The 15,506-nt window shown below is 41.4% G+C and overlaps 1 protein-coding gene across 1 annotated transcript in view; it reads right to left on the bottom strand.

Moving 5' to 3' along the window:
• The window catches only part of LOC311229090 (uncharacterized protein), a 111,418-nt gene extending 97,580 nt beyond the window's left edge, over positions 1-13,838 (bottom strand). Inside the window, exons 1-2 of the mRNA XM_084315099.1 lie at positions 13,664-13,838; positions 8,096-8,163 (exon numbers count right to left, since the gene is read on the bottom strand). The gene's annotated coding sequence lies outside the window, so the exon portion shown is untranslated. The remainder of the gene's footprint in view (positions 1-8,095; positions 8,164-13,663) is intronic.
• Between the last annotated feature and the right edge of the window lie 1,668 nt (positions 13,839-15,506).

The following is a 15,506-nucleotide window of genomic DNA, read 5'->3' as shown; positions in this document are numbered from 1 at the left end:
GCCTCTACAAATCATATGCAGGTAGGAAATTGACGGAAAAAATCGTCGCGATTTGGAATGAAATTGATGGAGAACTTTAATCCCTGGGTATTAATCGAACGAAACGAAGAAAAAGCAGTCATATTCCAGCATGGTTATTAATGACACCAATGGCAAACAGTGGTTAACGGTCTTTATTAGTGTTTGCGCTGCCCAGCAATCACTGTGTACATGTCTGTCAGCCTGTCGCGTATTTCTCCCAGGCGTTCGCTCGGCTTAGTAAATTTTTCCACATTTCATGGGGGTGTTTCATGACCATATATGGTTAATTATGGGCGGTTCTATATGCAAATACGTAAAACCGTGCATGAGCGCGGATCATAGAACAAGTGGCATTTATCAAGACGGAGTGTGCGTAGAACCTGTGTACGCACGTGTGATAAATCCCGATTTTTCTGTGCGTACACACATTCTAAATTCTGTGCTTAACACATTGCCCGCCGGGGGTTATGCCCATCTCATGCCCCTCTCTGCCAGCGCTGTAAGCCTATGGAGATGTTTACCTTCTTTGCAGGGCTATAACTTTTTAAATTTTATTGCTATATTGACATTACTATGGCCCATTCAACACCGATTATCTATCGTTCAGGATGTGGGAACGTTATACTTTTTCATTCATACATTGTTGTGTTAATAGCTTCTAGAATATAAGTATGTTTTTAATCTTTTCTGCTGTAATTCCAAAAACGCTAGTTATAGGCCCAAACGCATTATATAGATTATCGATTGCCGTTTCCCCCCCCATACACGCTACACCAAAAAACTCAAATGTATATGATCGGTATACATTATGCCTCATCATGCGCGGAGGAAAGGGGGGGGGGGGGGTCGTTTATAATTCCCCGATCATCAGTAAATGCTTTATGTAGGTTGGGTGGATATATTGATCAGATGGTTTGCAAACAAGGAAACGCACAATCGGGTTGAAAATAACGTTATATTCCTCTTACCGTGGGCCAATGAGACTGGCGGTGAAAGATCCCAATTATACGACGCCGATCGCCTAGGTCCATTTCCGGTTTGTATGTCGCAATAAACGCCGAAATCATATCGATTATTAAGTTTAGAAAGCGATCCATTATGTACATAGTGTCTGTCGGGAGTCCCGTAACGAGATGCGACTGCCGGATGAGTTTCATCGATGCACTGATGGGCACATTCTGTTGGCGAGTGTAACTCGCCAGACCATCCACCAGGCGGCGGTATTGAGCCGTCGTTGCAGTCACATCTAAGGTCCAGCTGCAGCACCGGAGGTGGGTATATGAATTATGAATGCCATGGCGAAAAAATTAAATATTGATCTAAAAAACGCTGTACAGCGATCCTGGCGGTCAACGCATGGCGGCCAATAACGCTGGAAAGCGATTTTGGCGACCAATGTGTTAAGAACGAAAATAGAACACTTTCTAAGAATCGTTGATAAATGAGGGCCCAGGTGTTGTTCTCACCTCCCGTGGTAGTAGGACTCTTCTCTGGACCTCTAGATCCTTATATGCAATAATTGTGATATTCCTAGTGTAACCCGAGTACTCTGTACCCTGCGTGGTATTGACCTCTGTCCTCCTGTGTGTAGGACCTCACCCCTCCGGCCTGCTTCCCCAACTACAGCCCTCACCAGCCTGCACCTCCCCGGGACAGCATGGACACACGTCACCTACAGCCCTCACCAGCCTGCACCTCCCCGGGACATTTTAAAATTGATGCAGTTGAATCATCACATTAGAATTAGTGCCGTCAGGCACATTTACCAAGAATGTTTTGAATGTATACGACTGAATTCGGTCGTTAATTGAGCGTTAATTTATCATCATCATTAGGGCACAAGTATCTTGTGTTTTATTATAATGTACAGTGATACAGGTGTAAAGTAGGGCCCTATGGAATCCGCGATCGCAGAATCGCGGAGGATTTCACAGAATTCTGAATTATCGCGGAATGGTGTGGAATTTGCTTAAATTATACATAAATCGGTTTTCATATAAATCAATCTTCACTACGACTCTAAAACGGTGATGCTGCACGGTCTATTGCATGGAGTGATGAAATGACAGCTACCAAATCCATTCCGGGACAACGGAACGCAGTAAATGAGTCTCTTTCTTTCTCCCTCTCAGAACGCAGTGCTCGCTCCGTAATAGTCAGACGTGCGTCTCTCTCTCTCCCTCCCTCTCTCTCAAGTAGCCAAACGTTAGTCCAAATATCCAGTGTTTTTATAGTGTGTGTGCAGATAAGGTCAGAGGAGTTTGATAGTATTTACTGAGGATGGCCAGATAATGTTGATATTTAAACTTAAAAAATTATAATATTTAAACTTAAAAAATTATTATACAGAGAGAAGCTTCAGCAAGTACAAAACGCTGCTGACCCGACAAAAGAGAATCCCTCACTTGAGGAAAACACAAAGCGCCGAACCATTATGCATCACAATGGTGATGTCAGCCAGAGATGTGGAGAAGCATGAACCTTTAAAGGACATCTCTTTCAAAGAGATTACATTAGTTTTATTCTGATTTATTTTAAACAAATTATTATTTTGTAGTGCTGTCAGGCGATTTAAAAAATGCATCTAATTAATTAAAGGATTTGTAATTAATTAATCGAATTAATCACATTTTAATCGCATAACCATTTTATGCCTGATATTCTATAATCATATTTCAAATTGCATGTGTCCGGATGGCAGAATTCAGTACTGTATCTACAAAACCTTCTGTTTAATCATCTTCCATCTATTAATTTGCTTAGATTTTTCAGGTCTGGTCAATTTGAGCATGGTGTTATTCACAGTCAAAGATAACTTTTTTTATTGATATTGTCATTTGGTTCATTACAATTTACTCAAGCCTAGTAACAGACACAGTATTTCTGACACTGGGAATACATTCCCTGAGATTCACAGATGTCCCTAGAATCAGATAACATGCAAATGGACCATATTAAAAAAAGTCTGTAAATGTGTATTCTACGTTCTTATTGAATGAATGAGATAAAAAAAATATATTATATATTTTTTTAAATATATATATATATATATATATTGTAATTCATTTTGAGTAAATTTTCATAACGCGATCATTTGCTGTGTAATTAATTAATCTAATTAACGCGATAAACAGACAGCCCTAATTAGAATCGATGCATTTAGATTAATCGATGCATTGTTACACCCCTAATACATGGTGTTTCCGGTCACCTTCATCGCTGCTTTCACTAGCCTTTCAATCTTCGACTTACACTGTACTGTGAGCGTACCAAACCACGCTGCCATCCCATATCTCATCAGGCTTTCTAGGACAGCTTTATAAAATGTGGTCACGATCAGTTCGAGCCCAGCGCTCCACATTTGCTTTCAGTTTAGCTGGTCGTCCGTACTAATACACATTGGCCGTATTAGGGGGTGGGAAACTGATGGGTGGGGATCGGGCGTTGTGGACAGCGACTCCTACAGGTCGGTTGGTGCGCCTGCGCAGTAGAATCAGGAAGTGTCGGGGGCAGCGTGAGCCTCCCACGCGTTACTCCTCGCCACTGAGAGATCGAGCTGCGCAGGTGAAAAGATGCGACTGCTGTTACCTCAAGTACCGGAGGGGACTTGTGCTATGTATGACTTAGTCCACAACATTGCAGCCGGCTTGTGGGAGGCAAGAAACAGCGTCCGTGACAGGGGAGGGTTGAATTGGATGATACTAAATTTGGATGGGAGAAAAAATATAAAATGGGAGAAAAAGTGGATAATAAAAAGAAAAATGTGGTCACGATCGCTGTGCTCACACCAAACAGTCGGAGACTACGGAGGAAGTGCAGTCGTTGGGCTAGTTTGGAACACAGAACATCAACATGTACATCCCATTTCAGTCGATTATCTACGTGGATTCCTAGGTATTTATATGATGCAACCTGCTCTATATCACAGTCGCCAATTACCACAGGGTCATGGACTCACTTCTCTGGGGTCATATATCATCTCTTTAGTTCTGGTCGTATTGAGAATGAGATGATGTCTCTCACACCAGACCTGAAAGGAATCAATCTCTTTAAAGTAAGTAGATTGATTGAAAATTGTATTAACAGATTCCAGAATGGGTACAATACAGTACAGCTCAATACACACAATTGTTAAGGGGATGCAGACCAGAGAAAGACTTTCGTCTTGTTTACATCAGGGTCCCCCATTTTCAATTCATCATAACATATATATGACATACAGATAAGACAGTACTGCTACATCTATACATTTATGACATATAGGGATGGGTACCGAATTCTGTACTTTAGGTTAGGGCTGGGCAATATGACGATATTATATAAATATCGGGTACAGTTCATTAACGATACACTTTTTAAACGTATCGTGGATATCGTGATGTTTTGCCCAAGAGGATTGTGTCGCGTCAATCTGGTCCACACGTTGAAACTTTTGAACAGCGCCGCCCCACACACACACTACTGCATCAAAGTTACTACTTATGATAACAAAGGCATTCGTTTTGTGGCATTAACGTTATATAGTTACACATTCAATAACATCAGTGTATTTACATAGTAACGTCCGAGGTCGACCTAGATATAGCAAGCATTAGTCGTTCATATCTCAGCCCGTGCTGACTCAGTTGTGCCCATTCTGCGGTCTGTTAATAAAGTTTTCAATCAGACAGATGTATGGAAAGGCTTTTATTATAACATCCGTTGCAGTAAAATCATTATGCCTCCAGTCGTTTAGTCATCCTGCGTAGCTAAAAGCTAAACGTCGGCCGCGGGGAGCTAGTACTGCTACCATTGTTGTTGTCATTGAGCTCTCCAATGGCGGAAGTAAATAAATAATCCGCGCTTACCGATTGGTGCTAAGAACAGCAGGGCGGGTGCAAGCGGTGTGACGTAATTGGCAGACTCGACTGTCAATCAAAATTATTCTGTTTGCCGTCTGATGAATGAAAACGTTATTAACAGATTGCAGCATGGGTACAATACAGTACAGCTCAATACAAGACTGGAGGATGCAGACCAGAGAAAGACTTTCGTCTTGTTTACATCAGGGTCCCCCATTTTCAATTCATCATATTTCATATCTAAATCATATAATATCTCATTGCTAAATATATGCAATATATAATCTAATAATCCAATAATCTAAATCTAATATATAATATAAAAATGCTAAATGCATGGGTATTTTATTTTGTCTTTAATGTTAGCTTGCAAACTCAAATACTGTCTTGGTAAGCCTCATAATGAATTGTTTGGGGAAAAAAAGAAAAACATCGTGATGCGTATCGTGTATCGCCGAAAGGTCAGAAAATATCGTGATATCATATTTAGGCCATATCGCCCAGCCCTACTTTAGGTACTTACCGAAACACGTCGGTACTACAGAGTATCGATTCACGTGAGATACCGTAAAAAAATTAAAAAAAAAAAAACCTTTTTTCTTTTCATGTCAACGTTCACACGCACAATATACGCTTACCTAGGATTTGACTTGATTCAACAACAAAGCAGTCGGGGCAATGGCAAGCCGAAAACGGGCGAAAGTGTAGTTATTTGAAGTTTGGATACTTTTTTCACGCCTGAGGTAGGTAGATTACATTTTTAGAGACTAAAGTACCGAAAAAAGGTACCGTTGGGTACCAGTATCGATTCACAGGTACCGGTAACGGTACCGCAGGGTTCTACAGTGCGACCAAATTGCTTGCATATGCCCCTAAAAATATGTGTGTGCGAACCGTAAAAATCTATTACGTGCACGCTGTGCGAGTACAGATTATAGCCTCTCTCGTCTTTTTTTTGCTCCGCCGCGAGATCGTTAAAAAACTACAAGTCCCACATTGCACTCAAGCCAACGGTCCAATCACAGTAGAGTGACGTGACTGGTTTCATGAGAAAGAAAGCAAATGACCAATCGGAAGCTCTCATTAGGCTTGTTTACTTCCTGAAATGCCACCATTGCGATATGCGAGTTTCCCGAGACATGCAACTTCTAGTCTTACCAATAGCAATATATTTTAGAACACCTAGATTTAGCGATAGCAATAGTAATATAACGTTAATGCAACAAAACGAATGCCTTGCTTTGTTAATCATAACGGTGATGCAGTAGCGTATGCCGTTGTGTTGACTGTAACGGACATGATAAGTAACAACATAACACTGTACACATTCAAATTGCGATAATCGATTCTAACATTTTCAAATCGATGCAGTTGAATTTTCCCCTTAGGATCGATGCATTGTTACACCCCTACACCAAAGTAACTGGCCCACTGTGTATGTGTGTACAGCTAACTTGGCTAGTGTTATGAACAGCAGAGGTGGGCAATAGGGTCCAGCTGCAGCGCCGGACGGCCGGAGTGCAAGCGGTGTGACATCAATGGTCTACCTGACACGCAAACTCATAAACAATGTTTCTGTACTGGAGGTGTACAGTATTTCAATAGGCAACCCTGAAAGGATTATTTCTCTAGAAGAGCAACACAGCCAAAACATAGGCATTGTATGCATAAAAGGGGCAAAAGCTAAAGTTAAGTGGCTGTTACTTTTGTAGCAGTAGTTTGATTTGATAGTTTATTTGATAGGGACAGCACATGTTAATGAACATCAAGTACAAAATACAAAATGTAAACATGCAGGGTTGTAGCAAGAGCTAATTTACACACATGCACGCACAGTACAAATATACATTTATAAAAAAAATAAAAATAAAAAAACGTTTTACTTGAAATATTTTCACTGTGCTCCTAAATATTTGTGTGTGCTCCTAACTTTTTTCATTTAGGAGCACCTGTGCCCCTAGTGAAAAAGGTTAGCGTAGAGCCCTGTACCGTATCGGTTCAAATGTGAACGGTACCCATCCCTAATGACATACTAGATTTACAAATACAGTACTGTTTGTGATACAAAAAGAGTCTAAAAAAGAGAGTATATACATTTGACGAAGAAACTGTACATTGGAGGAGGTTGGTAGGAGGGGTGGAGGGGGGGGTTGGATAGGTGTGGGGAACTGTACATTGGAGGTGGTTGGGTGGGTAGGTGGGGGGTAACTGTACATTGGATTATCAATGAAACTTTACTTGGTCCCAAGAAGAGGGTCTCGTGTATTATTGGGTTAGGACATTTACTGTACATTGGAGGGGGTTGGGTTAGGACATTTACAGGGGCCAGTTTCAAATTGCAGTCTCTCGTAGGTGCTCTTTGAGAGTAGTTTTGAAAGTGGGTAGTGATTCACATTCCTTTACAGCTGTGGGTAGGGCGTTCCACATTGATGTGGCATAATTGCTAAACGTGTTTAGTCCCTTGTTTGAGCCGAATCTGGGTTTCACATAATTTGTGGTCGTGGTATTCACTGATCTTTGGGAAGTATTTTGACATGTACATGGGTACCTTAGTCGTGTAGTGTATCTTGTAGACCAGGCCCATTGCAAGTTGCTGCACTCTGTCGTCAACTCTAAGCCATCCTAGGTTGTCGAAGTGGGCAGGGGGGAGGTGGGTTCTAGGAGTAAGGTCAAGCAGTAGTGTGACCAGTTTGTTTTGTGATGTTTGTAATTTTGTTTTTAGCGCCTTTGAGATGCTTTGGTACCATGAGGTGCAAGTATAGTCGTAGTACCCTTGAATGAGTAATCCTGCCAGAGTCTTCAGGGTATTCTTGTTTACCAGAGAGGAGATCCGGTACAGGAATCTAGTTCGTTGGTTGATTTTTTTTATTACAGTGGATGCCATTTTGTCACAGGAAAGATTTGCCTCTAGGATGGAACCTAGGTATGTATTTCATCTTTCCTTGTGACAATATTGTCACCCACTGTAACTGAGAAGCCGTCGGTCTTGCCGAGTTTGTTATTTGAACCGAAGAGAATGGACTCTGTTTTGCCCATGTGTAATGATAGTTTGTTATCAGCGAGCCAGGTGCAGATTTTGCCTAGTTCAGAGCTGAGGGTAGAGGGGCAGTCGCCAGCCTTCAATAGGCTTAGAATAAGTGTGTCGTCTGAAAATGTCCAGACATGATTGTTAGGCCGACTGCTGCTACACTCATTGGTGTACAGTGTAAATAGGAGAGGGGAGCTCACCGCACCTTGAGGCACCCCGGTGCTGCAGAATTTGACCTCAGAGAGTGTGTCATTCACCTTGACTTGTTGTGTCCTGTTGGTAAGAAGAGAATAGAACCATTTGATTATTGAGGGGATTATCCCCATAAGCTTCTGGACAAGTGAGTACATGATATACATGATCACGCAACATAAAACAATTGTTGTAGAGACGGTTTGGGAGAGAGGTAGGATGGGTTTTAGGTTGTGAGTTCCATTTTTTTTTTTCTGATTTTTCTCCCATCCCAATGTTAGTCGTTATGCCAATTCCCAATCCCCTTCCTGGTCGCTGCGCACTTACCCCCCACAGTCGGTCTGGGAGAGTGGAGGCTATCACGTGCTTCCTCCGACACACGTCTAGCCAATCAACCGCTTCTTTTCACCTGGCAGCGCGGACTCTCACTGAACTGTAGGAGTCGCTGTTTACAACGACCCGGACCCACCCCGCCAGCTACCTATCTCAAACCCTGCCCCTTTTCTTGATCCTCCAATCACAGCTGTCGCTTACCTTGGACTTACCTTGGAAGTCAGAGGTAAGCGACAGCTGTGATTGGAGGATCAAGAAAAGAGGGCAGGGTTTTGAGACAGGTCCATTGTATTAGTGTGAACGGCCAGCCAAGCTGGTGACAACGCCGGAGCTGTGAGCTGGATTCGAACAGTGAGTTCCAATTTCAAGTTTCTTTTACATTTTTTTTTTATATAAATATAAAGTTTGCCAATAGGGATGTATCAGTAGTATTGGCAGTGGTAGTAGTCGTAATACTAATCCACTATATTTTTTTATTTTCTAAAAAATAAACCAGTTCAACACAGGTAACCACTTTTGCTTAATTTCTTTGATGGCTCAAATGTATGCTCTAGTCCAGTGGTTCCCAAACCTCTCCTCGAGACACCCCAGCCGTTCCATGTATTTGTTAAATTCCACCACCAGCACACCTTTATTCAACTAATAAAGGGCTAGTTAAGTTGAATCAGGTGTGCTGGTGGTGGAATTTAACAAATACATTGAACGGCTGGGGTGCTTCGAGGAGAGGATTGGGAAGCACTAGTCTAGTCGATTGTGTTTTGAGCACAAAGTTCATCATAGATCTAGCCTCTTTATTTTGCTCTCAAAGTGCACCAGATTGATGCATTTAACTTTAAAATGTACCAAAAAAAGGTCGATTTATATTTAAAAAAAAAATAGATTCTTTCTCATTTACATGCCTGGAAGAGCTCAAAAATTTAAATGTCAAATGATATTTTAGGGTCCTTTTTGAAGAAACACACTCCTCAATGCAGGGCTGTACAGTGAGAGATATATATCGCACGTGCTACAGCAACATCGGTCTGTGCGATAAATGGATTTACTTCAGTAGCACTGGTGCGATAGGGATTCGGTTCATATCGATACTCTTATTTTTAAAATCCTGTGGCAAGTCTCATCTCTGCAGAAGCGCAGCTCCGGCCATAATATCTATGGCTCCGGCAGCTAACAACGTTTGGTTCATATCGATACTCTTATTTTGAAAATCCTGTGGGAGAGTCGTATCCGCTCGGCTCTACAGCACAGCGCAGTAGCGTCTGGAACACACATTGCAACAGAGCAAGGCTAGTGTGCCTATTTCGCGACCCAAAACAAATCCCTGCTGTTTTATTCCGCAAGGGGGTCAAATACATCTAACATGCTTTGCAATCCTCACCATTCCTTTATGACCACGGCATGTTAAAGATCGAAATTAACGTTACGTTAGTGTGACAGATCGGTTCGGACTCCTCTGCGTTGTGTATTAAAATCTGATGTCCCGAGGGGGAGTCGAACAGGGGAGCTCCCGCTCCGCGGGCGACGACAGACCGCTGCACTAAGAAGTGAATCCACTCCTAAGTACCGTACCTATGCGTCTATTAACCCTGTTATGGGGACGTGAGTTTAACTCGCAGCCCGCTTACTGCCACAGTCACCTGTCAACACCCCTGTTTCTGTGACTGTGGATATACTCACGGACCTCCGTTACATTAGCGTAAGCTAACAACAAGCTGTTCAGAGCCATATAGAGAGAACAGCAGACGAGCAGAGTGAGGACTGGGAAGGAGGGGGCAGGCAGGCATTCTCCCTTCTTTGTGTGTGTGTGTGCGTTTGGAAAGATCAGATGAAGTCAGAGTATATTATATTTATAGTAAATGTACCAGTGGAGGTTTCTCTATGACAACACGTGAAACACAAATTCACTCATAATTCATAATTATTATTAATTTACATATACCTATATATATATATATATATAAAAAAAAAACTATATATATATATATTTTTTTTTAATTATTATTATTATTATTTTTTATTATACATGTTTTCCTCTGTAAAAAAAATGCCAGTGAATTTTTTTTTCTTCAAAAATGGCCAAAATTGACAGCTCTGAGCAGGCCTGCACTGCAGTATTGCCTGCAGTAATTATTCGTGAAGAAAACTTCACAGGTGTGACCCATTGTTAAATAAATAATAAATAACAGCGAATCAAAATAGGCTATTAACTTCATCTAAGAACGGTCTGTGCAGTTAAACTCTTGCCATTGAATGGAGGATTGATTGATTGACAGCCCTTGACATCCAATACACGGAGGTTGAATATGATTGGCAGCCTTGCAAATCCAATCAGAGATTTCTGCATTGCAAAGTCAAAATGGGTCCAGCTGCATGTGAGGAGGATAGGTTTAGCTCGGGCCAATCTCAAGTTTCTCAAGTTTCTTTATTAGTTGTCATACAGAAGTACAGAATACTTTTATACAAAATGTAACATAAAGAAGCATTTTGTATAAAAGTATTCTGTACTTCTGTATGACAACTAATAAAGAAACTTGAGAAACTTGAGATTGGCCCGAGCTAAACCTATCCTCCTCACATGCAGCTGGACCCATTTTGACTATGTGAAAGTTGAGACTATGAGAAAGTTGTTGTTTAGTAGTTAGTAAGCTGTACAGCTATAACAAGTCAGGCTAAATTAAACTTTGCGCCAACATTAGGACCGAAGTATAAACCAGCAACTGAGCAACATGAAGAAGTGGATTTATGCATCTGGATCAGAAAAAACGTTGTGGATGAAAAAGTAAGTAGGCTACAGTGCTTGTATGCTAACAGTAGCTAGGCAGCTTAGCCTACATCACAATGATAATCACCAAGCTAACTTACTGTACACACTGTAGGGCTGGGCAATTAATTGAAACAGAATCGCGATATCGATTCATAGACCTATGCAATCTAATTTCTAAATTATGATTTGATTTGATATTTTTTATTTTCGTGTCTTACATACAGATGTATGCCCAGCCCATATGGGCTTACAAGACACATAACAATAAGTATATAATAATATACTTTACCAATTAAATTACTTAACAAATGACATAGACCAAGATGGCCATAAAAAATACAAGAAAATACAATAAAACGTAATATAACACAAGCTGTACTCAATGTAAATAAACAGAAAAACAAGGTGAATTCAAATACAATTATATAGGATACAGTGTGTTTTGTCTCAGGTTATGACTCTTTTCTTTTATTAAAAAAAACGTTTTTTTTTTTTTTTTTTTTTTTATTTTATCTGGGTTGAACATGATTTGTGGAACTCCCTCTGGTGTTGTGGTCGTGGTATTCACTGACCTTTGGGAAGTATTTCGACATGCACATGGGTATCTTAGTGGTGTAGTGTATCTTGTAGACCAGGCCCATTGCAAGTTGCTGTACTCTGTCGTCTACTCTAAGCCATCCTAGGTTGTCAAAGTGGACAGGGGTGAGGTGGGTTTTAGGAGTAAGGTCAAGCAGTAGTCTGACCAGTTTGTTTTGTGATGTTTGTAATCTTGTTTTTAGTGCCTTTGAGGTGCTTTGGTACCATGAGGTGCAAGCATAGTCGTAGTACCCTTGAATGAGTGCTCCTGATAGAGTCTTCAAGGTATTCTTGTTTACCAGAGAGGAGATCCGGTACAGGAATCTAGTTCGTTGGTTGACTTAGTTTTATTACATTGGATCCCATTTTGTCACAGGAAAGATTTGCCTCTATAGGATGGAACCCAGGTAGGTAATTTCATCTTTCCTTTTAAGATAAGATAAGATATTCCTTTATTGATCCCTTTGGGGAAATTCAGGCATCATAGCAGCATGGGGGAAGGGGGGGGTACAGGTAGTGAAAACAACACAAGCAGTGTAAACAAATAGGTCAATATAATTTACTATCTAACTAACTGAAATATACATTATTCATTATTCACAGTATCCACATAAGGTGCAGTATGCATAAGGTAGTGTTATTGTCCTACTTGGGTTCCTATTAGTTCTAGGTCGATGTCTGGCAGCAGTCGCTGCCCACTGTTGTGGAGCCTGATGGCCACTGGTATGAAGGACTGTCCGAGGCGGTTAGTTGAGTGTCGGGGGGGTATGAGTCTGTGGCTTCCTTGTCACCTTCACCTAATATGTTTTGATCTGGTCAGGTGCGCTGTCACCTAAAATGTTTTGATCTGATCAGGTGCGCTGTCACCTAATATGATTTCATCTGGTCAGGTGCGCTGTCACCTAATATGTTTTCATCTGGTCAGGTCCGCTGTCACCTAATGTTAATATGTTTTCATCTGTGTCCACTGACCACTGACACACAGTGGGGGATGTTTTAAAAATATTATTTAATATAATAATTTGTGCTTCACCTAAAAATTTGGTCAGCAGCCTCCACTGAAATGAACTGAGGGTGGACAGATAATGTTGATATTTAAACATAAAAAATACAATACATAATAAATGTATTCATGATCATCATGCAACATAAAACAATTGCAGGAACGGTTTGAGAGAGGAAGGGGTTTTAGGTTGCATGTTGTGAGTGAAAATATACTTAATTAAAGTTTAAAGCTCAATATATCAAAACGTGGCACTTTACAGTGAACAGGAGGTATATTTGTATTAAAAACAATAGATTGTTTTTCCTTTAAAAGTCTGGAAGAGGTAAAAAAAATTCAAATGATATTTCCGTTGCCTTTTTTGAGTTGATCTAAATGTTACTGATTGTGTTAAATTGGCTTGTGGTTGTGATATCATCTCATATCGATTGCAGGCACCTGCATCGTATCATATCGTGGCAGATATCGGCAAATATCGTATCGTTGTCCAAAGAATCGATATCGTATTGTATCGATGAAACTGGTGATTCCCACCCCTAGTAGAGTGTATACATCCAACACCAAATCCCATAATTCCTTACACGTAATGTGTCTGGCTGTGTGACGCCAACTTGTCAGCAGGAAATGACAACCAAACATGGCACTGCAACTAAACAACACAAATACAATAGGCACATTTGTGACTGTTACAAATATAACACGTTTTATACTTGTGCTACAAGATGTTGGCCTGTGCTACAAAACTTTACGTACAGCGCTGAAACTGACACACTGAAACAGAACAGTACAGCAGATAAGCTGACAACGTATTACATACATGCATGTCATCACTAACATAACACATATATATATATATATAATGATATATCAAGTATATACACACTAAATAGCAATGTAAACAATCTCACGTGAATGAGTGAATGTACGTCTCGACTCGAGGCGGAGACGCGGAGTGAAAGAATTAAAACTAAAATGGCCGCTTCTTCTTCTTCATCTTCTTCAATGGTTTAATGGCAGATCGCAACCACTAAAGGCGCATGCCGCCACATACTGAACAATCCATTTCAACCATATCCTCTTCCTCCTTCTCTTGGGATTTGATGGCGCATACCGCTCGGCAACACTGGATCAAGGCACGTCTTCTTCTTCTTCTTCTTCGTGTAAATTTCGGGCGGACTACGCATCTAGGCGTATTGCCCATAGATATCTATAGAACACTAGATAGTTTAAGGCGGAGTCACCAGCGTCACTGAACCGCCGCCATCTTGCGCAGGTCAGCCTTGAGTGAGAGTGAGTGAGCTGCACAGACAAAAATACTCATAACTCGCTGAAATATTGACGGATTTACAAACGGGTTGGTTTGCTATAAACATCAAAGATGTAGTTATGATACTACATACTTGTAAAAAAAAAAGTGTAAGATGCTTTTTTTTACAAACCGCTTGAATCATAGCCACGTTAATAATGCTTGTAATAAACCAAACCGTTTGTAAATCCGTCAATATTTCAGCGAGTTATGAGTATTTTTGTCTGTGCAGCTCACTCACTCTCACTCAAGGCTGACCTGCGCAAGATGGCGGCGGTTCAGTGACGTCGCTCTCCATTGGCCGGCAGCGCGGGCAAGCTATCTAGTGTTCTATATATATCTATGGTATTGCCGCCCTCCACATGAGAGTGAGATCACTGTAGAAACAAAATTATGGCGGGTCGCGACTACAAAAGCCGCACACCGTCACCTACTGCAGTGCACACACCATTCCACAATAACCTTCTTCTTCACTGGGTATAGTGGCAGATTGCGACCACAAAAGCTGCATACCGCCACCTACTGTACAATCCATTCAACCCCATAACACACAAAACAACAAACCCATCCCTAACATCACCACCCTATCCAAACCTGCCTCCTGTGGGCTGACTCTGACCTACTCGCTCACTCACACCCCCCTTCTCTATCCGGTCAGCGATAGCAGTGAGACACTGCCCTCTAGTGGCCGGCGATAAAACTCTTCACTTCAAAGAAGCAGTAAGAGCGGAGAACTCCCCTCAAACACTCTCTACATGCAGCTAGAAAACACATGTCAGTCACTACCTGACGAGCCTCCATCACCAGGAGGCGTCTATGCCAAATACAACGCAGTTCGGTTTCCGGGTTCCTCTGATTGGCCACTAAGCCCACGTGACCGCCCGCTAGCATGCCCCCCTTATCGCCCGCTGCCCCAATAGGGGATATCTGCAGAGCCACAGAGCCCAGGCGGCGTGTTAACAGCGCAACAGTGCAAAAATGCTTCCGCATTCGGCGTGCTCGCGAGGTGCCCGCGCATGCGCATGAGATCCCGCCTTGGTTCGACACACACATTATTGGTTCAATTTGTTCAATTTGGTTATTAACACGCTTTGGCTTTGGTTCAATTTGAATTTGGTTAATCACCATAGTGCACAGAACCAGAGCATTTAGACCTTTTACTGTGGTTCAACAGTTTTAGTAGCAGTGCACAGAACCAGAGCATTTAGACCTTTTACTGTGGTTCAACAGTTTTAGTAGCAGTGCACAGAACCAGAGCATTTAGACCTTTTACTGTGGTTCAACAGTTTTAGTAGCAGTGCACAGAACCAGAGCATTTAGACCTTTTACTGTGGTTCAACAGTTTTAGTAGCAGTGCACAGAACCAGAGCATTTAGACCTTTTACTGTGGTTCAACAGTTTTAGTAGCAGTGCACAGAACCAGAGCATTTAGACCTTTTACTGTG

This window comes from Notolepis coatsorum, assembly GCF_963971535.1.
Source record: "Notolepis coatsorum genome assembly, chromosome: 5".
NCBI lineage: Eukaryota > Metazoa > Chordata > Actinopteri > Aulopiformes > Paralepididae > Notolepis > Notolepis coatsorum.
Note: the sequence above shows the minus strand (reverse complement) of the source record. Positions and strands in the feature narration are given on the sequence as shown.